Below are 23,898 nucleotides of genomic sequence, written 5' to 3' on the forward strand. Positions count from 1 at the left end.
ATTCATGTTAGATACCCAAGTCTTTCTTTCACGGTTGTCTTAATGTGTTATTTTTTCCACTTAGGAATACTTCCTGCATGAATGGACTTTATCTTATTGTTTATTCCCATAGACCAGGGCTACTATGTTAGAATGTCAGGAGTTGCTTATTTGCCCATTTGTGCTTGTATAGATACATATCTGGAGTCTTAGTAATATTGTAGTCTCATTTTGACCATCACTGTTTGATATGTGGCATGAGTAATATCGCCAAAGTGTAAATTATAAATATAATTAGCCAAAGGCTTTTGATAGTGCTTGTGTATTCTCTATCTCAAACTGTTTTTTTTTTAAAGTGATACTGGATAGTGTGTGAATTGAATATAGTTTCTCCCACATATGTTTCAAAAATATATTCTACAGTGAATATAGTAGAATAAGTATTAATATTACTACTAGTGTTATTATTAACCATTACATATGCACATTAGTGTAGTATTTATGTAAATATTGACAAAGGCCTATTATTGAAAAACTGATAAATAAACTGATGAATTAGAGAAGATATTTTAAATGTATGATATATAGCATTTACTAGCAGGCTGCTTGGCATCATGCTCCCCATAAATACACACTTGACGCTTATAATTTTTTTTTTCCCATTGTGAACGCTGGCCCCAGCACAGACAGACGGACGACATATTTTGCTCCACACACTTTTATTTACAATATATATATAATATACAAAGTCACGTGCACTCACGAAACCCCAGTGTCTCTCGCACTGAATCCCCCAAAAGTCCAGGGCCCACAGTCTCTGTGCCTTTGTCCTGGCCGCCTCCTGTCCTCTCTCCAGCTCTGTCCACTTCCACCCGACATCCACCAAATGACTGGAGGGAGGCGGCCCCTTAAATAATGCCCCGGATGAGCCCCAGGTGTTTCCGGCCTCTTCTCCTTAGCCACGCCCCAGCGTGGCGGAAGTGTCGGCTGCTTTCCTGGCGGCTCTCCGGGCGCCACACAAAATCTTCCCCCCGGCACTTCCTGGTGTGGCGGAAGTGCCGGGCTCCCGGGATAATTAGGCACCGGGGCGCCGCCTGGCGGTGGCCACGGGTCCCTACAGGGCTGGGCTTCCAAGCCCTGTACCCGAGGCCCCCTGCCTAACCAGGACGGACGCCCCCACTCAGTCTGGAGGAGGCACACGCCTCCTCCGGTCTTCCAGCGCCCGCCGGGCTCCACCCCCGGCCAAAGACCACACAGGGTAAACCGGCATCGGGGCGCCGCCTGGCGGTGTCCACGGGTCCCTACAGGGCTGGGCTTCCAAGCCCTGTACCCGTGGTCCCCTACACAACCAAGACGGACGCCCCCTCGCGGTCTGGAGGAGGCACAAGCCCTCCTCTCCTCCTCCCCACACCATTTAGACTTTTTTTATCCCTGTTTAATAGATTAATCTTTGGTTTAGTTCTTTTGTAAGTGTTGCTTGGTTCAGCTCAGTCTATCTCCAGCGTTACCACATGGGGTGAGGAAACAAAATGAAGAAATGAGTAACAGTTTTGTCAAGAGAGTCCTAGTCAATCATTTGCCAAGAATTGAAGTGTAAAGATGGGACAGGATCACATGAATGTGGATTATGGTGCAGTTTTTATAGCTGTTTATTGAAGTGGCTTGTAGGCTCCATGTGAAGTGCTGAAAACAGCAGACTAGTATGTGCTGGAGAAACAAAGCCATGTTGTTGTTCAAATGGTGGAGAAAGGTATGTGTGTGTCTTGAAGCCACCTGCTGTCACAAAGAATAAGTGCTTCTGTGTATACGGACAGAAGATTATCACTGGAGCTCAAGTTCAGCTTACAAGCATAAGTTCACTCTTGTTAAATGTTTCAGATTGTTTTTTCTAAGTATGTGTGAGAATGTCCACTGATGTAATTATATGGATGCTTGTTTTTGTGATCAGAGTCCCCTATGCCTGGTAAATTTAAAATGGCAAGAGTTGAATAAAGGGAAATACTGAGAACGCATTTGTTGGTCAGTACTTGGAGGACACTATTAGTTCAGCAGCTCAGCTATAGCAGTTCTTAGTATATTTACCTGTTCTCTGTAGTTGGTTTTCAGCTCTGCCATTGGAGGACCTTATATAAAAGTTTTAAAATAGAAATACCATGATTTTCCAGGTTCTGCTTTTCTTCTGTCAAAACATTTTTCAATATTTATTTGATTATTTATGTATTTTATTATTTTTGTCTGAAACTTCTTGTCAAGACCTGCTTTCTTTATTTCTTTTGACATCATTTGGTAATAATATACAGCCACATCCTAAAGATGGAAGTATTAGTTTATTCAGTTTCTTTAAAATGTATCATATCAGCAAGTGTGAGTGTGATCTGAGTGTGATCTTTGATCGACTGGTGTCCTATCCAGAGTTGGATCCTGCATTACACCTACTTACTATCTCCGACTATGGAATGGAGAAGTCACTTAGAAAATAAATGGAATAAATGCTTTGGTCAAAATGATGCTGAATTTTATCCTCTTCTTTAGTTTTTCTTGTCATTTTCACCTGTGCCTTTGCTTTAAATGTCACTATTTGGAAACACTTAACGGAACAAGCTCTCCAATAAAAAGTAAGTTAAAGGAGCCAGATAAATAAAGTTCCATGTTTTATTATTAGCTATTGCAAAAACTACAGACGGTTTTAACTTTATTACCAAAGTAAATGACAAACTGCAGCATTGTATCAGGACACAAAATGAGACCATTTCATCAGCTAAGGAGGTCATTTAAAAGCTGAAATTAGAAATTGGTTGGAATGAAAGTTTACATCCACAAACTTCCTCCAGGGCTGAATTTAATATCCACTGCTCCACAGAGCCAAATATGGCCTCACGGCCAGCTGCTCCAGTCTGCCCGAGTTCTTCCTGTTACCATGGAAATTGTTGCCAGTGGAACACGGATGGGCTGATCGGCTCTCTTCTCCCTTGTTGAAGTGCTTAACTTGCTTTCCAGGCTGCTGGGCTGCCCATTTTGGTTTGTTTTGCCTGCATGTGAACTAGAGCAGGTTAAATCATACTTGGTGGTGCCTTTATCTGTGGCTTGTGAGAAGGTTGGTGAACTTGCTTTTATGTTATGGACCTATAAACTGTGAACTTGAATTATTTTTTAATCTAAAATGGATCCACTTTCTGAACACAGTTTATTTAGTGCAGGATCATTGGGAGCCAGAGTTGTTCAGTGTAAGGCAGGAAGACTGGAGATTAACAATTTATTCGGACTAGATAAGTTTAACCTTGCCAGTCAAACTGTGCATGTCTTTGGACTGCAAAAGGACCTCCCTGTCACTTGGAAACAGTCCTATGGAAAACATTGCAGCAGGGAGTCAAAGTGAGGTGGGAAGAAAAAAAAAGATTTTTAAGTTAGTCACAGCTTATATGTAATAATTAGGTTCAGATGTTTATGTTGTTCCTATTTCAGGACAAGTCCGTTCTATAATACTGTTGGTCACTGTTGATCACTTTGCAAGGTATTGAATTAAATTCTCAGGGATTTCTTTTTTCTTTTTCCTCTTTTGCATCAGCCACTAATTCAGTTGCCTCACATGTGGCACACAGCAACTCCCCACCACTTATCAGAAATGCTACAAGACGGTTGATCTTGGCGCCTTGTTCACGTGATGTTGAGCTCATTAATTCGTTGAGCGCTACCACCATGAAGTGCCGGGATTGTCTCCTAGCAACTCCAGCCACAGCTTAAAATAGCATTTAAAAGACGATTACAATCCAGAAATCTCATTTTGACTTGGACAATAACTTTTTTTTTTTGTATGGGGAAGCAATCTCATTTCATAGGATTAATTCATCCTAATGACAATTGTTTTCATGTCCCTAGAAATAAGGGTCATCATATAGAGATACTTATAAACAAGGCCAAGGCAGGTCAACTGGAGAGCTGTACACAAGACCTGGCCTTGAACTTGACTGGGGGAAAAAGCACATCTGGACAAGTGAGGATTACTTGAACTTACCACCTGATATCTTGGGCTAATAAGGTGATGAAAACCCTGACTCTCTGCAGCTACACATGGTCGGGTGACTTTCCATTTTTAAACATGGTAAAAATTAAAATAGTAAGTTTGGCTCACTTAAACTGTTTTAGGCAACTGTTCAAATCTCATCACCCCTTAGCTATTTATCAACTCATATCTCTTTTTGCTATGTGGTTGATAAGAATGACCAATTGTTTTTGGTTTATTTGAAAGCCTGTGTTCCCAGTGAGTATCAGATAATCACAGACTGCCTCATCTCTTCAGCAAAGGTCCACTTCACTTTTGTTGTCACTTTAGGTGAAGCGTATTCTGCTCAATTTTATCTTCTTATGTTAACAAAATGTTTCAATTCAATTAATGCCAAAAGTTAAAGTTTATGTGCAATTTGAAATATGTAAACATGATATTTTAAATACATACACTTTCTTTTTAATAACTAATAGTTTTTGCTTAATGTCCTTATCATTGACCCAGCTAGCTGCAGAATTATAGAAGAAATGGGCAGTATGATGTTTATTGGCTTTAATTTGCTAAAACTTCTGTCACACCAAACAAGAGAGAACCAGAGTGTTACCTTTTTTTAAGAACTAATAATATTTTTTCATATTTTTGTTACATGCTAAGAGTCTTTTTGACATTTACAGAGTCCTTACTAGATGGGAACTGGACATAAGCCAGGAGCCAGCCATATACAGGGACATTAGTTGGCTAAATAATTGTATGACTATCTGCAGCTTAAATCTTTTCTTAAAGAGCTGAATCAATAAAATAGACTATGTGTATTAATCATACCTTCTTTACACACTTTGCAGTGTTATATGTGATTGAGAAACTTTGAATTAGAGCATGAAGTAGGGAATTTAGCTTACAGATATATTTGACAGAAAGCCAGTTAGTTTATTAAAAACCAATACCTCTGTTTACTACACTCGGGTATCCAGTTGAGGAGCACATCTACTAATCTGACACGCCACGCAGGAGCGCACCATTTTAAATACTGTATGCTTGGTAACTTTTTTTTTACTGCTTGATCAACAATATGGATTTGTTTCCTTTCAATACAAGTAAAAATTTGATTTTCGGTTGTTCAAGCTTGGACTAGAAATAAACAACCAAGATATCAATATCCCCATCAATATGCTATATACAAATGAGGCTCCTTAAAGAGGTTACAATTAAATATATTAAGTATACATGTATAAATCTCTGTAGCTATAGAGGCAGAGAGAGAGAGTGAGAGATAGAAAAACAGAGACTTACAGTTGATAGAATATGCAGTAATGCAGCGACTTACGGCTCCATTTGGCCATATGTCAATCACACACGTATACAGGTCATTGCAATTTGGGCTGTTTGTCTGGTGTGGGCCTCCTGTACACATACTTTAACTGCCAGTATGGAGTAGCACAAAACGATCTTCAAATCTCTGTGTCTGCATGCCTGATCTATGTAAAACAGTGTTTGTTGGCTGGCGACAGCAATCCTTGGGGCTTTTTTACCTCTTTTACCATCCTGCTCATTGTTCATGGGAGCAAAACTTTGGTCCTCTTCCAGTGAAGTTGGTAACAGTCCCAGTTGATCTGAACTTTTTAATTATTGCCCTAACTGTAGATATGGGTATTTTCAAGAGAGTAGCTATTTTTATAGCCATTCTCTGACTTATGAAGGTCAAAACAATCTTTTCCCTCTTTTAAATTGTTTGTTATTTTATCTTTCCCATGTTGATGAATGAAAAAGGTAATTTGGGCTCTGTGCCACCTCATATTCACACCCCATTGACACAGGAAGGTCACGGGTTACTACTTGAAACTTCCTATAATAATCTGATTAACTTAAAGTGAAATACAGATGAAAAAGCCTAATTTATTTTACACTGCATTCATAACAATTTCTAGGGGTACCAATACTTGTGCCTGTGCCACATGTGGTTTCGTTACATTTGACATTATTTGTTGTTGAGGGTTTTTTTCTCCTCATAGATACATTTACTTCAATTAAAGATTTTATTTTTCTTATTTTATCGCTGTGAAATTAAGGTAATTCAACAGAAGGTGAATTTTTATAACTCTTTTTACTCCTCTTTACCATGGGTTCCAATAATTGTAAAGGGGACTTTATCTTGCAAGTTTTTGAAGCACAGTCATCATAGTACTTCAGGGGTCCTCAGTTATGTTGCCGGAGGTCTACAGTGTCTGCTGTTTTTCACTTGAACCAATTTCTTAATTAGATTGTGTTTAATTGCCTGTTTTAGTGTTAAACAATTGCATTCAGATTTGAATTGCTTCCTGTTTTCATGGTCACCCATCATTTAAAAATAACTGATAACTTGGTCCCATTTGAACCTGTGTATTTGCCTCATCTTGAAGTGTCTGTGTTAATAAACTATTTAGAATTAAGTGAGAGAGAAAAGGAATGGACCATAAAGTACAAATCTGTTCTGATCCAAAGATCATATGCAGAATTCTTTAAGAAATGGAAAGCCTACAGTGTGATAAGGAGGGAGTTGACATGGTAAAATGAAAGCAGTAACAAGCCATATAATTAAATGTCAAGTTTCATTATCAGCAAGCACTGGCTTTTAATTAGGAGACCAGCTGAAATGAAAACCTGCAGCCAACCTTTTATGGTTTCTCAACATCACCTTTCTTATGAAAAAAGCATACCTGCATCTTAACACTTTGAAAGGGGTTATGGAAGATCAGTCTACACCCACCTGGATCCTCACAAATTTCAGAAAGTGCACAATGACATATCATAGTCTAGCTTGACAAATGCACTGTATTGGAATGCAAGATCCACCCACAGCTGGACAGGTTAGCCCAGTTCACCACTGGGGTCAGGATGCCATACCTGCAGGACATCCTTCTATATAAAAGCGGTCAGGATTGTCCTTCCGTCCCGTGAGTGCTACGCAGGCGCGGAATTTCACGCCCCGTCCATTTTGCAATGCACGATGGGATTTGTAGTTTCGTTTTTCCAGGTAAAAGATGATTTTCTACTACAGACTGTGCAATATCTTCTTCTTCTTTCTTACTATATAAAAGCGGTCGGGATTGTCCTTCCGTCCCGTGAGTGGAAAGCGTAGTGGTATTCCGCTTATCACAGACTTACTACTTGCAGCTTGCGGTACGAAGTGACATGATGTGAGCAGAGTTCTGGTGCTCCTATTGTTCCCTTGCTTTTGTGCGCGATGCGCTGGAAAAATAGACAAAATTATGTCTCTGGAAATAATTAATGTTGATGGAGTACAAATGCCACACCACATAGTAAATATCAGGGGGGTTCAAAAGGACGACCTCAATATACAAAAAAAGTTTAAATTTCATTACAAAAATAACAGAAACTACGAGTATTAAAGTAATACTGTACTGCTCAAATGCAATATAACCAAATTAATGAGTTTGTATAAAATACCAAATTGATCTACATATTGAATTGCCTTAAGAAGTGGTCAACTTAAAAGTCGTTCGCCTTAAAAAGCGGGTCAGCCTAGTACACAAGAAAAGATGTCTGAAGAGAACACTCCCCATACTCAGGTATGCTGTGTAGTATCAGAAGTGGGATTTGATGCTGATATCATTTTGAAGTAAGTTTTCTGTCAACCCCCCATTCTCCGTCAGCAATGTTATTTCTCACTTCTTTTAATAAGTTTTATGGTGTTATTTCATATTCCTACTTGCATGCAGGTATCATAACATAAAGGAATGCGATGTCAGATTTGTTGCAGTGGGATTCAACTGTAATATCTGTGCAAATGTGGACTTAGACCTTTAGGGAATCGTTTATTGTTGTTTGAGGCTGCCTCCCCTTTTACTGCAGTCTGCAGTTGTAAGATATACAGATGCTTCCCATGCGAATATGGACACCTGCCTAAGTGTTATTTTCTTTCAGTCATTAACAGCTAGATGAGTGTTGTTGCTTACAGTATGTTCCCACACAAGCTCTTTTTTAGTCCTTTGTAGAGCTGCCAGAAACTGAAATGGTTTTATCGCTCAAAATAAGCCTGTTTATGTTCCAAAATTATCTTACAGTTATCAGCCCAGCTGAAGACTAGTATATTTTTTTCCTGTATTGCATATTAAAATTATGGTATCTCTTAAAACTGTACATGCTTTTTCAATTGATTTAGTCTCTACATAATTTCAGATTGAGTCATTGATGAAGCAGTGCTACAACTGATGTCTTAATGTCAACCAATAATTGAGACTTGAATGTTTTATATTTACAAATGTATTTGAATATACACAAATTTTCAATTTACAGTTTTTGCGGCTGCGCAGATATTTGATTCCATGAGGTACTTGTAGACCATTAATGTGTTATGTTCTATTTTAACATAATTCCCTTCCTAAATACTAATAAATAGTCCATATTCAGGTTAATTGACTGTTGGTTTGAAGTGCATATAATGCTTTACATCAATTAAAATTTTTCAAGGACAACCTTTTTTTGCTGCTTGCAGAACTTCTTTGTAGTGTGAAGAGAGATACTTTGGCCAATCACAACAGGAGTACAATTATGAACACTGGAAGTTTACAGTAGTTGAGGTACCTTGATTCTCTAATTTTCGTCACATCCGTCTTGGGTTTCTAATTTCCGTTGGAGTTGGAGAGACAATCCTAGTTTGTATTATTGCAGATTGTTTAATTTTAATATGAGAATGTTTGCAGATAGATACTGTAGATAGACAGAATTCTTTATTGTCAATATGCATACACATAACAAAATTTTTGTTGGTAGGACTTGGCTTCAAGGCAGAATACTTAAAATACACAATACACTATAAATAATAAAATAAACATAATAAATATAAAAGGCAGCAGCAATAAGACATCATCAAGTCCAGACTTTTCCGGAGGTAGTACGCCTGCAGAGACCAGTGATCTGTGTGCGTGGGTCTGCAAGGAATGGAATACGAGTGTGTGTACAAAGTGCATGTTCATATTAGCTTTTTTTTTTTTTTGCTCTAACTTAGTGTTAAACAAATACATCTAAATGCTGCACTTAAATTTGGACAAAGGATTTAGCACAGTAATCTTTGCAACACTGCTGTTAAAATGCAATATACATGTGCCAATAGCATGCATCGCTTTTACTTTGACACAAATAGTGCACCACAAACTTTTAACATTTTCTGCAAAGATTCCCATGGTTATACACGGTGCCAAAAAGTCAAATCAGTTATAAATCATAACAGAAACTATTGAAAAAACCTATTATGAGGATTACCACCCCTCCCACTAGTAAATATCGTCTGACATTTAAATACCTAAGTATTAAACTTTATATAAGTTGCCTACAAAGGCATGAAACTGGTAAGGATTTGTAAATGCCACGGTCCACTGTGCAGAAGTATCATATTGAAACTAGCTAAGCATTCCACCACTACTTGCCCATTTTATCACTTCAGGTGGAAAGTTTAACTATTACGTTTCCAAATTGAAACTCTAAAAGTGTGCATAATAAAGTGACCTGAAGAAGCTGACCAACCATGATAAATGCAGATTAGTGAGGTTTTTTTTTATACCAGCCTTTGCTTGTAACTGTTTGATGGTCACATTAATCAAAGAAAAAGAAGGAAGACATCTGTCTGAATAGCAATTTCTTAAAACAGAAATGTTAAGTTAGCTTTTAGGCTTAACAATATTGCACTTTTTTAGGTGCATTGTGATGAATATTACGATTTTGCTCATTATTAATCATGAAGTTAATAGTGTGATGTCTGATGGGACCTATTTCACTATGCATGCTGCCACCAAAAGCTCAACAGTGAATCTTGTATTTGTGCAAGACAATTTATACACTACACATTAAAACACATTATGATTAAACATCTTGGTTCACCATGTTCAAGAAGGAATGAAGTGCCCCTCTTTATTACTTACAGTACCATGAGCACTGCATTAGAGAGATGATCTGATAAAATTCAACTAGCCTGTCTCAGTAGGAACAGATACATAATGGAAACTTGGAGCAAAGCTGGTGTCAGAAAAGGTAATTGGACTGTCCTATGAGTAAGTTAAGTCACTTGAACTTGTATATACTACTAATTTGTATAAACAAGCTAAACAGATTTTTATTCAGAAATATTATTTAACATTTTGATTTGAAATACATGTACATAATAAATTAGGTACAAATTATTTTCCTTTATCATTTGTATTATTTATAAGGTATACTCAATAATTGTTTTTAAGTGTATACTTTCTTAAACACTTCTATAAACTGTATTTATTTAGAACATTTTTAGTGATCTCTGAAACTGGATAGCGAGACTGTGACAAATTAAGATTTATGAGAGTGGACAGACATTGGAGGATTCTCACTAGCTGTATTTTGAAAAGCAAAGAGTCTTTGAAAGTAAGAGTTTATGAATATCAGGAATAAATGCTTAAGTTAGCAGAGTAAAATATGTAAGCGGGATTAATTTGTGAAATGTATTTTGAAAGTAGTCTCTTATAGAATACTAAATTAGTTAATACAGTCATCTTTTATTGTGATGTTAATTGTTCTGATTACGGCTTTATAATTGTGGTCTCTTTTAAAGGCTCTGTTTAAAACAGATACATTTATTAATCTCAGGCTGTGATATCATCTTCTTATTATTCATTTATCTTCTGCTATTAATTTCTTGGCAGTAATACTAAGCATGAAATTCATTTTGTAGACATTTCTTTGTGAGTAATTTTGTTCCCAAGGTCATTGTATTTTTATGAATGTTTTTTAATGAATGCTTGCACAAGCAAGCTGTTGACTGTCATCAGATTTCTGCCTGTGGAGTTTCTCACCCACCAATCTAAACTGTCCACTGAAGTTACCCCGCTTATTTAAATGCATTTGCAAAGAGGTTTCTAAGTTGCAATTAAATATTATTTCTACTTCTGTGTGAGTCTTCTTTCTGTTGCTGTGTTTTATAAAGTCTTGAAGTCTCTTGGTTGATTTTTGATGCCAATTCACTTTTTTTCCCCTCAAATATTTTCATAACATCATCCATCCTGAAAATGGTGGAAAAAGCGATCATCACAATTAGTGACATGGTGTTTTTGTTTCCAGAGCTTGTGGATAAATGCCAAGTGAGGCCCTGGTGTGCTTTTCAGATCATTTTATTTTCGATTCCCGTGTACTGCCAGCATCCATATAGATTGAGCGGAGATGTAAAACAGCATAAAATATGTGGCTATTGAATGTAACGCCCTGAATATTTTCAGTTTGCTAGAGGTAATACTGTTGAAATCAGCTGTCAGTCTTTTGTTGTGGATTTGCTGTTTATAGTCATTCATTTTCTTGGCCTGTTGAATACTTTAAGCGTGCAACCTGTAAGAAAAGCTTATCAGAAACTTGGGAGCGCATTTTATATTTATATCTAGTGACTACGTGGGAGAGAGCTCCTCCAATCAGCATACAGACTCACTGTTTTCCCTTTGTTCTTGGTGACACCTGCTGAAGTTCACACCATAATGGCACATTTGCTTCTTGGTAAATTGACCGACCTTTAAATTTTAGGCTCAGGAGAACAGGTCAGTTATAATGCGATGGTTAAAATTTGCCCTACCCCACTTCCAAGGTATTTGCATTCAAGGCTAATGATTTCACAATAGCCTGCAAGAAAGCTGATTTTCTTTTATAATTTATTTTCTGCCCTATTTCTCTTATGAATTTTTAGCAAAATTTTTGTCTATATAAACAGTATTTTGCTGATACCTTTATCCTATTACTACATTTAGAAATCTCTCAACAGAATTCACAGTCATTTCTGTCATCATCACTATCTAATGGCCTTTTAACCAGTTAGCCTGGTTGAGCTGCTTGCCCCCCAAATCCTTTTCCTCCTCTCCTAGGCCTCTTCTTATTACATTATCTGACACCGCCTTTAATCACTTTTTTTTTTACCTCATTTCCTACAACTCTATCTTGGTCCAACTCTTCAGCAATTCATCCTCTGCCTTTTGCTTCAAATGCCCCCACTTAGTCTATTTGTCTTCTCTGAATACTCAATCATTAAATAGGTGGAATAACTAAACCCCTTCCAAGTGTGTCTATTATGTCATATTCCCTAAGCTATATTAAAGTTGAGATAATGTAGCAAATTTCAATCTGGGAGCCAACAAAAGCAGATTCCCAGTTTGGACATGTTTCTGGTGAATAATACCTGGATGGAAGAATCGAGAAATGGTCTTCCATGCATTTGTAAGCAGGTTAAGGAGGCTGGTGTACAGCTACCCATTCAGTAAATTCATAACTCTCATTAATCCCTGCCATGATTTTTCGTTCAGAGTGCATTATGAGGGAAGTCATAACATGGTAAGAAGTTTAACAAACTAGAGCAGATCATTTAGTCTTGTCAAGTTCATTTAATTAGCTATAAGCTAAATTATCCCAAAGTCTCATCTGGATACTTTCTAAGACTTGTCATGGCTCCCATTTCAGCTATATGATTTTCTAGTTTATTCTGCATTTCTAAAAATTCTGTTAGCAGTATCAAATGTCATCATTACATTTCCAAAATAAAGGCCAACTTCTTGTCAGTCTTAACATCAACAACTGTTGTCTTTCATACTCAGTGACAAGATGAGGCATCTTTAAGAAAATCAGTTTTAAGTAACACTCACGCATGGCATTATGATAACTACATTTTGAATTACTGGAGTAACATGAGAAAAAAGTTCTTTTAATCACAAAAGCCATTGAAGTCACAAGAAATAACCTACTGTTTTTATAAGGTACATAAGATTGGTTTTGGCATTGAGTGGGCTTCTATGAGTTGTAGTTTATTAAGCCAATTAAATTATCTTTTTTTGTACATGCAACTGATATAAAGTTGTCTGGATTATCAGTACACACTCTAATGTCAGGCCATATGAATTTCCCCTTTAATTGGCCAGCCATTTTATAGACCAAATATTTAACTTCAGGCAGTCTCATTCAACATGACTTTAAGTCAGAGTGCTGTCAGTGCTGTGCTCATCTGCTATGGCACTGGAACAAATATTGAACACTGACTAGACAGCAGGATGTCCCCAATGAAATTATTATCTTGTTGAAATTTCCTGCATTGCAAATATGTTAATCCCACACGTTCCTTTTCATCTATAGCCACTGCACCAATTTCTGTGTTATAGACAAACTGACGCGCCCCCACTTTCTTGTAGACTGCTGCAGTATTTTTGGGTTTACTTAGACATTCCTTTGATAGACTGGCTCCAGCCAAAACAGAATAAAGGTTACAGTATAAGCTGATACAGAGCAGTTTCTAGGGCGGAAGGAGAGGATGTGGGGGCCAGAATTCTGCATCTGAGACGTGTCAAGAGAACTAGACACATTTTGACAGATCTATAGCTGTTGCCTTGATTTGTATCAGATGAGTACAGTTATAAATGGTTATTTTAAATAAGCAAACAGTCAGTGCCACTGTAAGTGTGATGAGGAAAGTACCATGTCATGCAGTGTATGCCCCATGTCAGATCGTAATAGCTCCCTTTTTCAGAGGCTCAGTGCTTATTCCATAAGAGATCAACTACAGTTTTTTTGTATAGTAAAGGTTTTTCTGTTAGCAAAATCGATGTACTGTATGGAGTTGTTAATGGATTTAGTTCTATGCTTGCACCTGATTATCCTGGGAACCCCAGTCTTCAGGTGCTTATTTCATAAAATCATTGGAAAGTTTACAAAAGAGAGACCATTTGTGTGTCGGTGGGTTAGTTAATAACTAACCTTTTCCAATTTAACATCCAGTTACAAGTAAGTAACATCTTTACTTTAGCGAATTAAACAGTTTTTCCTTCTGATATGTAAAGGTAATTCATAGCTCCTACCTTAAAGACATTTCTTCTTTTTTTTCCTACACAGTTTCTTCTCTTCCTTTATTATGGGTGTCACTAATGAGTTGAAGGAATTCACCTGTGAATTTTATTGATATCACTGCGAATTTAGGCAGCTTGGAATGGCCGCCATGCAGTCTTTTCTTCTATTAATAAAGAGTTAGAGTTGTTGCGGCCTGTTAAAACAAGTCATATCCCTTAGTCCTTGGATGAACATGGCACATCATCGCTTACTATTCATTTGTTTTCTTAACTTGGGTTACTCTCCAGTTGGAGAGAGTCGTCTATTCTAACAGCAAACTAGCCTTAGGTGGAATGATTACCCATTGCAAGACACACTCATTTGAAATGGGCCTGTTTAGTTATTTATTTGGAGTTTATACATTGCAATAAATAAAACATAGGTTAGTGAAAAATAACACACAACATTGCACACTTTTATGTTTAAAATAAAATAAAATTACGTCAATTTATGGTCACCAGTTGACCTAGCTCTCACTGTGTATGTATTGGAGCAGAAGACCAAATAGCCCACAGAGAATGTGCAGATGCAATATCATTCTAGGAGTCAAGTGTGGAGTTCACAAGCAGCAGCACTAACTACTGCTGTGCTAGCTAATGTAACAGTAGAGCCTAGAGTTTTATTGACCTTTTTAACTGCATTGTAAACCGCTTAAAGAATGAAAATTTTTAGTCAGTACAAAACCTAACTTCTTTCCAGAGCTTTCTTCTAGCTGCTTAGCTTCTCCAATCCTGTATTGATACTTAACAATTATCTTACCAGATTTATAATAATCTGTGGTGGGGTGGCACCCTGCCCGGGGTTTGTTTCCTGCCTTGTACCCTGTGTTGGCTGGGATTGGCTCCAGCAGACCCCCGTGACCCTGTAGTTAGGATATAGCGGGTTGGATAATGGATGGATGGATTTATAATAATAATTCTTTACATTTATATAGCGCATTTTTCACTACTCAAAGTGCTCCTTCTCAGTTTTAATTTATAATTTGTTATTTTTGAAAAGCTGGCTAAACTTTTCTATCTTGGTTTAAAAAGGAAGCAAAATTGCAGTGGTGGTTGGTAATCCTCTGACATGCTGCAACACTAGAATTCATATCTGGAACAGACCCAAAGGTGCCATCCTCTGATGTCATGGTTTTGAGACAATGGTTCTGTTTTCAAGTAACCCTCTCTCGATGCCTAGATATTACGAAGTTTTGATAAGAAGCTGCTCTTCATAAACGTCTTATTTCTTACAGTTTGGCATACTGAAAAAAGATTGTAAATTTATATAGAAATGTCGCTTTCCTGTTGTATCATTTCGGATATAGTAGCACTTGTGTGGATGGCACTGTAATTGGCATTGCTGTCTTACAGCTGCAGAAGACTAGATTTAAATTCCAGCACAGACTCTGCTTGTGTGGATTTTGCAAATTGTAATAGTGTCTGTATGAGTTTTTCCTCCTAGTACTCTGGTTCCTTTCGTGGACCATAGACATAGATAGGCTGACTGGCAACACTAAATAAACCCACTTTGTGTATGAGTATGCCCTGTTCAGTGTTGGCTCCTACATTGTGCCAGATGTTGGTGTTCAGAAGCTGGAAGTCATACTTCATCAAGCCTGTTTTTTTTTTTTTTGTGTTTTATTAAGTTGTTTTGTTTCTCTTTTCAAGTATTCTTTATTTTACTTTCAGGCTGAAAAAAAAACAGGAAAAAGGAAGGTTCTCCTGGGGGAGAGTTCAATTGTACTGCTGAAATTAGAGGTAAGAATTATTCAGTGTTCGTAGTGGACAGGCAATATTGAGTTATTATCAGTTTACTCATTTTCCCATTGGTTATTTATATAATAACTCTTAAGATCCATTCTTATATTGTGGAGTAGATGTCTGAAATAGACCATTGGATTAGAGCAAGATGATGTTATGAATAAGGTTTGCGGCTGTCTTTCAAAAGCTGTCAAGATGTTTTCCTGGCTGGATCTACTGCCGTCCCAATTTGTTCTGGCATTTGTACGTGTCTATTTAGATTACATCTTTATTCAAGGTGCCTTTCAAATCACTAGTGCACACTGATGTTGTTTCTATATCTCTGCAGTTTGACAATTTTCAGCTTAAGTGACTCACTCAGAGTAACAAAGTGAGTCATGCCTATGCACTGAACCTGCAGCCTTGAGCTTTACAGACTGAATGTTTAGTACAAAACACACTGCCTGTTTGTGTAGCTTGTTTTGCTGCCTTATTCACAATTATTTCTCCTCCATTGTCTTGCAAGTCTTCATCCACTGGTAAAGGGATGTTTCAGTCTGTCAAATTGAGCCTCTGCTGTTCAGTGCAAGTAAAGTACTCCTAAAAACTTCCAGTGAAACTTTATGAGTAGTCATGACTTTTAAGTTTTAGCTGTGTTGTGGCCAGCCAATCTGAATGAGTGGAAAACTTTGGCAAGCATGTTTAACCTTTTTACAAATAAATTATTGGTTTAAATAATGCTAAAATACGTGGAGCATTGTAGTGGTCACCAGGGTATGAATCCTGTATTTGGTGTCTGGTGAACCCACCCACAAACACCGGCCACCCCCGCGCTTTTCTTTTACTGTTAGTTGAGTGTGAAAGAATTCTTTGTGTTGTGAGGGGCTTAGATGCCACCTTTGTTTCCAGAGAGAACTGCGCCATGAATTGCTAATGGAGACTACACATCATCTCCAACAGGGAGTAATGGCTCACCTCCCTGTGAAATGACCTGCACTGCAGATGGCCTCTGGTTTTTGGAGAACAGAGTGAGCTAATGCATTTTTCTTCTCCATGTGTCTAGGTTTGCATCCATTACATTGCATCACTATGTAGTGGGGGATACCATCTTATGGTATAGCTGCTACTTCACTTCTTTTGACTGTACTTTAATAAATGTTCCCCTGTAGCACCTACATGTTGAAGTTAGCAAACAAGAAAGTATGAGGTAGGAAGACTCTGTTGCGTCCAGAAGGGTTGAAAAAACATTATATATCACATTATATAATTGTATTTTGTAAATCATTTATTATTTTCAAGGAGGACAGTCCCAAATACAATGGGTAGCTTGCATTATGCTTGCTTCATCAAATTTCTAGTAGAATTTTTTTGCATTTTGCCACCTGTAACGTTTTTCTTACATCCTCTGCAGTTGGTTAATAGTCTGATGTTCTTTTTACTAAGTCTTGGCTAAGAGCCCTTGTGAATCCCTTGCCACATGAGCTATGGAGACCAAATTTGGTGCTAATTTAACTTCATGTTCTCAGCAGTTAAAGACCGAAATTCTTTGCTCTTTCTAACCTAATCCTCTTTAAAGGCATGGAAATCGTGGTTTGAGATGTTGGGAAATGCATAGGGAGTATTGAATCTGATGAACAGTATTTTATGCTATTTGAGAAGTAACCAGAAAAAAATGTTGCTTTAGGGTTTATTACCGGTACTTTAGGAAATCAGAACTAAGTAGAGGTAGGAGATGAAATAAAGTCTGTCTATCTATTCAGCTATGAAAGGCAAGGCAGAAGTGACACAGTTGTAGTTTGTAAAATAATTCAGTCATTTATATATTATATTATACTATATTGCACATGTCAAAAACATAATTTTATAGTGTGCAGGTTTTGTGATTGAAGAGCTACCTTTTCTAAGTTAGCAGCATTTCCCTTACATTGAAGAGGGGCCGAGTAATGCTAAATTGACTTGCATATCAACCTGCATTCATGTGGCAATGGGAAACATTCCAACACTTGCACAGAAAGGAATGCCAGTTGGGTCAGGATGCTGTACAAGAAGATAATGGGACATAGGAGGTGCTCTTATCAAGCCCTGTAGGCTTTATTCCACAGCTTTATCAGTACTGAGAGGCAAGTAACCCTCTGTGCTTGAATATCAGTATTCAGTATTAAGAAGGCAGTCAGTAAGCATTTTTATATTTTAGTTTTCTATCTCCATAGTTCCTTGACACAACTGAATACCTATTGCATTGTACTGTACACATTACTGCAGTTTGTGTGACATGTATAGTAAACAGTGTTTGTGGAAAGCTTATTATGACCTTCAAGGGTATGTTTTTTTTTTATTTTGGAGGGGAAGATTTGATCTGCTGCCTTAGCAAGCAACAGGTTTTCAATAAAGAAAATAGAGACTCATCACATGTTGTTTCTTGCCTGAGGAGCCAGTTGGACAAGATAGTTTCTGTTAGATGCATTTAATATGGACATGATAACTATACCCCCCGTAATACACAGAGACATACCTAATTCAAAACCAACTGTCTCCAAGGTTCACTAAGGGTGCTTGTAAAACTGAGCGCACACAGGGGATGGAGCTATTAACGGACAAATGGGGACACACTAAGTCAAGTTTATTGATCTGAATAAACAGTCTTGGCATGCACAAGTCTGCTGCTCCCATCTAGAGTGTCTCATCTTCCACCATTCCTCTAATTTTCACATGAATATTACTAATAAGTTTTCAGTGCAGATGCACTTGGCATGAAATATTTCTTGTGCTTGATGGTTTTTTGCTCCAAATATTTTTAGGGAAGCCTCTCACCAAGTGCAGCCATCATTTTGATGTTGTGTAAAACACCAGAAAACAGTTGGGTGTCTGCTTTAGCACTACATTATATGGTTGAATACAGAATTAATATATTTGTGTGCTGTGTGATCCTGATATTTCTGTCGATTAGCCAAATTTGAATGTGATAGCTATGTATAACTTACACATGACAAAACTGTAGTCCTAAACTCGATGTAGTTTGTACTCTGAGCATCCTCAATCCATCCATGTTCCTTCTTTGTGTTTTAACTGAATAAGTAGTTATGCTTTTGCACAATATTTATGCAGCATGTAGATCCTGTGGAATTTCCCTTGTGACTTACAATACAGAGAATGGAACTCATGGCTGTTGTGTATGACTGATGGGCAAAAACCAGGAGACATTTTTAAAGTTGACACTTTTGGACACAGTTGTTAAGCCATGCGAATGATGGTGGAAGTCAAATGTTAGGTTTAGTGGCATCATGATTTAGCAATTCAGAGACTTGAGCTCTTTAATGCTGCCACCTTGCGTGTCAGTGGAATGTTTTCTGGACTTGAATCACCGAAGTTCAGATAGTAAATTGTTAACAGAAACATGTCTAGGTGGTTAATGCTCATGACCTTCTTTCTCTTACTGAACCTCATCCCAAAGCACTTATCCATAGTGCATTAGAACCCAGAGTATGCTTTGTTTGTGACTTGCCTGGTAAAATGATGAACTAGAAATAAGATTTGGACCTCAACTGTAACCACTAAACCACACTGTAAGTTTAAAGTAAATGACTAAAGAGATTGTAGTTTTATTTCTCACAGAGGATATCTTAATTACAGATCAGTTGTTAGGTTAATCCAAAAAGAAATGATGCTGACTAGAAGGACAGTTATTAAAGAGTCAAGGTTATTAATACATATTTATATAGAATTTTATTACTATTATGAAACAATCGTAATTTAAAATTGGAGATTACGTTTGGCAGTTGAGGACAGCACAGTGAATAACTCTAGCGCCTAATGTATGCAACCATGTGTCTTTGAATCTTGCACCTGGTTATTGTCTTTGTGGAGTATTAGTTTTGTTTAAATAACAGCGCTGTTAGTTTAATTGGCAGTTCTAAATTAGTACTGTGTGATTGACTGGACTTTGTGTTGGGTTAGAACATCAGATGGCATGGCCAATGCTTGTCCTCTAAGAATCAAAATAGTTTTCAATCCTACTAAGACAACAGTTTAGCTGCACTAACAAATATTACAAATGAGTAATGACTTTAATTACATTTTGAAAAAGGACAATTACTCAATGCTTCTAACTGCACATTAGCTTTGTAAGGTGGTACCTAATTTTTGGTGGACCTAAGGGTGTTGAGAAATTTTTTTATGCTTGGGCTTATCACCCGTTTTAACAGACCAATGCAGTGTATATTCCCTTGTTCATACATTATGCGTTTTCCCTTCTGCTCAATTTAATTAGTAGAGTATGGCAGTTCTTAGCTCCTAAGGTTGTGAGTCTTATGTATACAGAGCAGGAAAGGCAGCATCTTGTCTCATTGGCAATGTAAAACAAGAATTAAAGGAGCAAAATGAAATAAATTATACTTTGTTCTTGACTAAGGTAATTCTGCCTGTGCTCCAACCTTTTTATTTCTGCATATGTATGCTAATACATTCATTTTCAAAGTAAGAGAAATGCCCGAGTAGAATGCGTTAATGGGTTTCCAGTTGCTGTTGAACTGATTTGGAAATTGCTAGAAGATGATTAAAATTTGCCTGATTAGGCTTTGGCAGCAGTGTATATACGAGGTACTTTTATTTCTGTCTTTGTGTTACCTCAGGCAAAAGACTCAAAGTATGCCTGAGGTGGGAATGCTTGTTAGTGACAACTTTTCATCACATTTAAGGAGGCTTATGCTAAAATAAGCAAATAGAGCTCTTAATAGCTGCTCTGTATGTGCGCATGCACTGACAGCGGAATAGCTTTTTTTTTTTTATTTCTTCAGATTCTTTGAATACTTGTGTAATAAATGTGTGGATATGTACAGGAAGCAAGTGTCGGTGGCACACCTGGTAGAACTGCTAAGTGAGGTACCTGAACCCCTGCTTTGTTAGTTTTATTGTTCTTCATGTATTTATTTTGGTTTCCTCCAAAGATTACAGTACCCCCCATTTTCCATGGTAATGTTGTTGGGGGTATTGGACCAATCCAAAATTTGCCTTGCGTGGGTGAGTGCAATAATGTGGCCAAGAGTGGTCCATGGTGGATCGGCATCCCATAAATTGTCTGCTTTGCATTCAGTGATGCTTAGAAAATGCTTTGATTGATGCACTTCTGGTTTTGCACCTGAACTCTGCTCCAGAAGCACTTTTTTAGGATGCCAGGCCCTAACATATGTGGCACTTCTCAGCTAGTGGAGTAAATGTAAAAGTGTGTGCTCTGTAAGAAAACCAGAGGTGATGGCATGGGTCATCACAGGTCCAAATGCTTTACAGGTCAATTTTTTGACCAATTTTGTAACAGTATAGCACATCCAGCCATCCATTTCTTAATTTACTTACTCAGTTGCAGTGACCCAGTGCTTGTTTAGGCCGTACTGAGCAATAGGCAGGAACCATCCCTGGACAGGTGGCAGGTCATTGCAGGGCTTGTTCAAGCATAGACTCACACTTGTACTAGCATGTGACCAACTGATAGTTGATAGCTGACCTACCACGCAAGAATTTTGGATGTGGAAGGGAAATTGGATGCACAGAGAAAAACAACGCAGACATGATGAGAACCTACATGATGTGGAAAGGCAGTGACTGGGTTTAGGATTCATTCCCAGGTGTGTGGAGCTGTGAGGCAGTGACACTCTGTTCCACACAACTGCCTAGTTATCTTTAGGAAAATCTGTTTTTCAACATACTTTGTATTATATTGGCAGAGGTATTATTTCACATGCAATTTAAATTCAGTAGATGATTTATGGTATACACTTACCCGAGTCATATCGGATCTCTCCAATGTTCTCTCCAATTTTTGGTTGTGCTTGGGTGTAATAAATTTAATTTCTGCATAAGTCTGAAAACTGGGTTGAGATTGGTTCATGTTCCACAAGGCTGCATTAAAAACACATTAAAATTTTAAATATCAAATATTGACATCAGAGGTGTTTTATTATTATCATTATAATTAATGTTTTCATTATTTTTATTCAATAGAAAGAATTGAAGAAGAAAAAAATAATGGTGAATAACCTAATGAAAAGTTGAACTACCTTGTAGAATTTTTGTACATTGTGCCCACAAGCTATGTAATAAAGGAAAGCTTAAAAGTTAAAATCATGTAACTTTGTCAATGTATGTGACAGTTGACTGTTCAGACAAACATTGCCAGCAGGAATGAAAACTAGAAATTTGAATTCAAATATAGAATGTAATGTACAGTATTATCAAGTAAGCAGTCACTGAGTTCTGCCAACCTTCACATTTTTTTTCAGTATCTTAAGCATTGGCTCAATTTCAATAAACACTGTCCAGATCAGTCACTCTCCTTTCAAGCTGATACCTTGTAACATGAGTTAGCATTTCAAAAGTATGATTTCTAAAAGATTATATACTTTGCTTTTTTTGAAGTGTTCATTAGTGTTTATTTGTTTCAGTCCATGTTTATAATCTGCCCTGAATGCCAGAAATGTCCCTACAACATCCATCAACTTTGCAAGATCAATGAACTGTACAAATTGATAAAGCAAATATAATCCTGTCTAAAAACTTGAAACCAACTTGCTTTTTCAGCAAATGACTTGAAGTCATTATAGTGGTTGACTATACTAATGTCTGTATTTGGAGAACTGAAATCTGACCTCAACAGCACCAAAAATGAAGTGACACTAGAAATAAACACTAGAAATAACACTAGAGACTAGACACTAGTCACTCCAGGGAATACCATCATGTTTTCCTTGGAAATCAATTAGTCAAAATGTGCATACCAGATATTTGTAACAGTTATTGCCGGTCTAGTGTCTAATTAATTAAGGGACAAATAGTGTTCTCTCCAGATGTATTGATCAGGTGATAAAAACTTTGGTTTCCTCTCTATTCAAACACATTTGTGTCTTCATGTATATTTGTTATGTAATTAGTAATTTAGTTTAGTTATGTAAATTAGTACTTTTCCTGAACTAGTTGCAGTGCTCTGAGCCTGCACTGCATGATGAACACTATACAAAAACAACCTAAACTTATTTGAATTGAATTTTGGATTATTGTGCTGAGAGCTGAAATCCAGGAAAGTATTTACCTTTTCACTCTATAAAATGGATTGTTCTATGTAATGTCCTGATCTTCTTTATTTACTTTTATGGTAGATGAAATTATTTGATAAGAGCATATGTTTCTGAAACACTGTGGGTAATGAAGGCAGCTCTGATAATATATCATTATTGTAGAAAAACACTAATTACCTTGCTTGATTCATCTGAAGTGGCCAAACTGTATGAGCTGCCTTAATATAGCCTTGTAGCTCTCCCGCCACACAAGATAGAAGCAGCTGGGAAAGGGGAAGAGGTGTCCTTTTTCTGTTTTAACAGCCTGACTCTATTTTAACTGTATATTTGGTGCAGTGCTTAACAAGAAAATTTTTCATTGTTAAAGAAGTTCCCACACTAGGGGTTTTACCAAGGAGTAAAGCGGCCATTCTGAATTATGCTGCATTGCTGTGGTATATTTGCCCTACTGAAAACCTGCTGTGCCTTTAGTAGCCATATACTTTTTTATTGTACTTGAATTCCTTTAAAAATGCTTTCTAAATAAAAGTTCAAATGAATCTCAGTCTCAAGCAGTTGAAAAGTGCTTTCTTGATTATTTAATAGAGTCAGAGAACTATGATAGAGAGCATAGCACACCACCGCCATGTTATATAAATGCAGTGCTGTGATGAAATCATATGATGGGCAACCATACCCAGCTTCTGTACACAAATGGCAGCATCCATGAAAACAAAAGCCCAAAATGGCAACACGATTGCCTTAACCAATAACATGGTAAAAGTATTGAACAACTGAAATGACTGGTTATGTTGAATGCCATTTCATGACAGTGCAGATGAGAGTATCATGGATATCAGGCCTTCTATAACTTTTGTGCACACTGCCTTTTTGCCAAGTGTATGGGATTTATAGTCCATATGCAACTTTTATGAGATATTGCCCTCAACTCAGTACTGGAATAAGTCACTTCGAAAAATGGATGGAAGAAAATATTCTTATGTTGTGGAAGTAATCTTTTCAGTTAAGACAGCCTTACTGAGAAATTTGCCTCTCTAATATTGGTGTGTGCTGGCTTACTACTTATTTTGAAACTTTGCAATTCTTTCCACATAGCATGGACTATTTCTTTGGAAAGTGTTCTTTTTTTATTTATTGTTAATACTATTTGTCATTGTCCTGCTGAGTGACATATGAGGGTTGACAGTGGTCAGGACATCTTAGCTCTTTCTGCGTCATGTTGTGTAACCCTCACATAATTATTTTTCACTACACTGCCTAT

At 37.2% G+C, this 23,898-nt stretch overlaps 1 protein-coding gene across 19 annotated transcripts in view; it reads left to right on the forward strand.

The window, feature by feature from the left end:
- Positions 1–23,898, forward strand: part of arvcfb (ARVCF delta catenin family member b) — a 292,166-nt gene that overhangs the window by 54,122 nt on the left and 214,146 nt on the right. For 16 of the 19 annotated variants that reach the window (XM_039771488.1, XM_039771493.1, XM_039771494.1 and 13 more), the window contains exon 2: positions 15,523–15,591. The exons of the other annotated variants lie outside the window; for them this stretch is intronic. The gene's annotated coding sequence lies outside the window, so the exon portion shown is untranslated. The remainder of the gene's footprint in view (positions 1–15,522; positions 15,592–23,898) is intronic. 19 annotated transcript variants of the gene reach the window in all.

Source organism: Polypterus senegalus, chromosome 12, assembly GCF_016835505.1.
Source record: "Polypterus senegalus isolate Bchr_013 chromosome 12, ASM1683550v1, whole genome shotgun sequence".
In the NCBI taxonomy this organism is placed as follows: Eukaryota; Metazoa; Chordata; class Cladistia; order Polypteriformes; family Polypteridae; genus Polypterus; species Polypterus senegalus.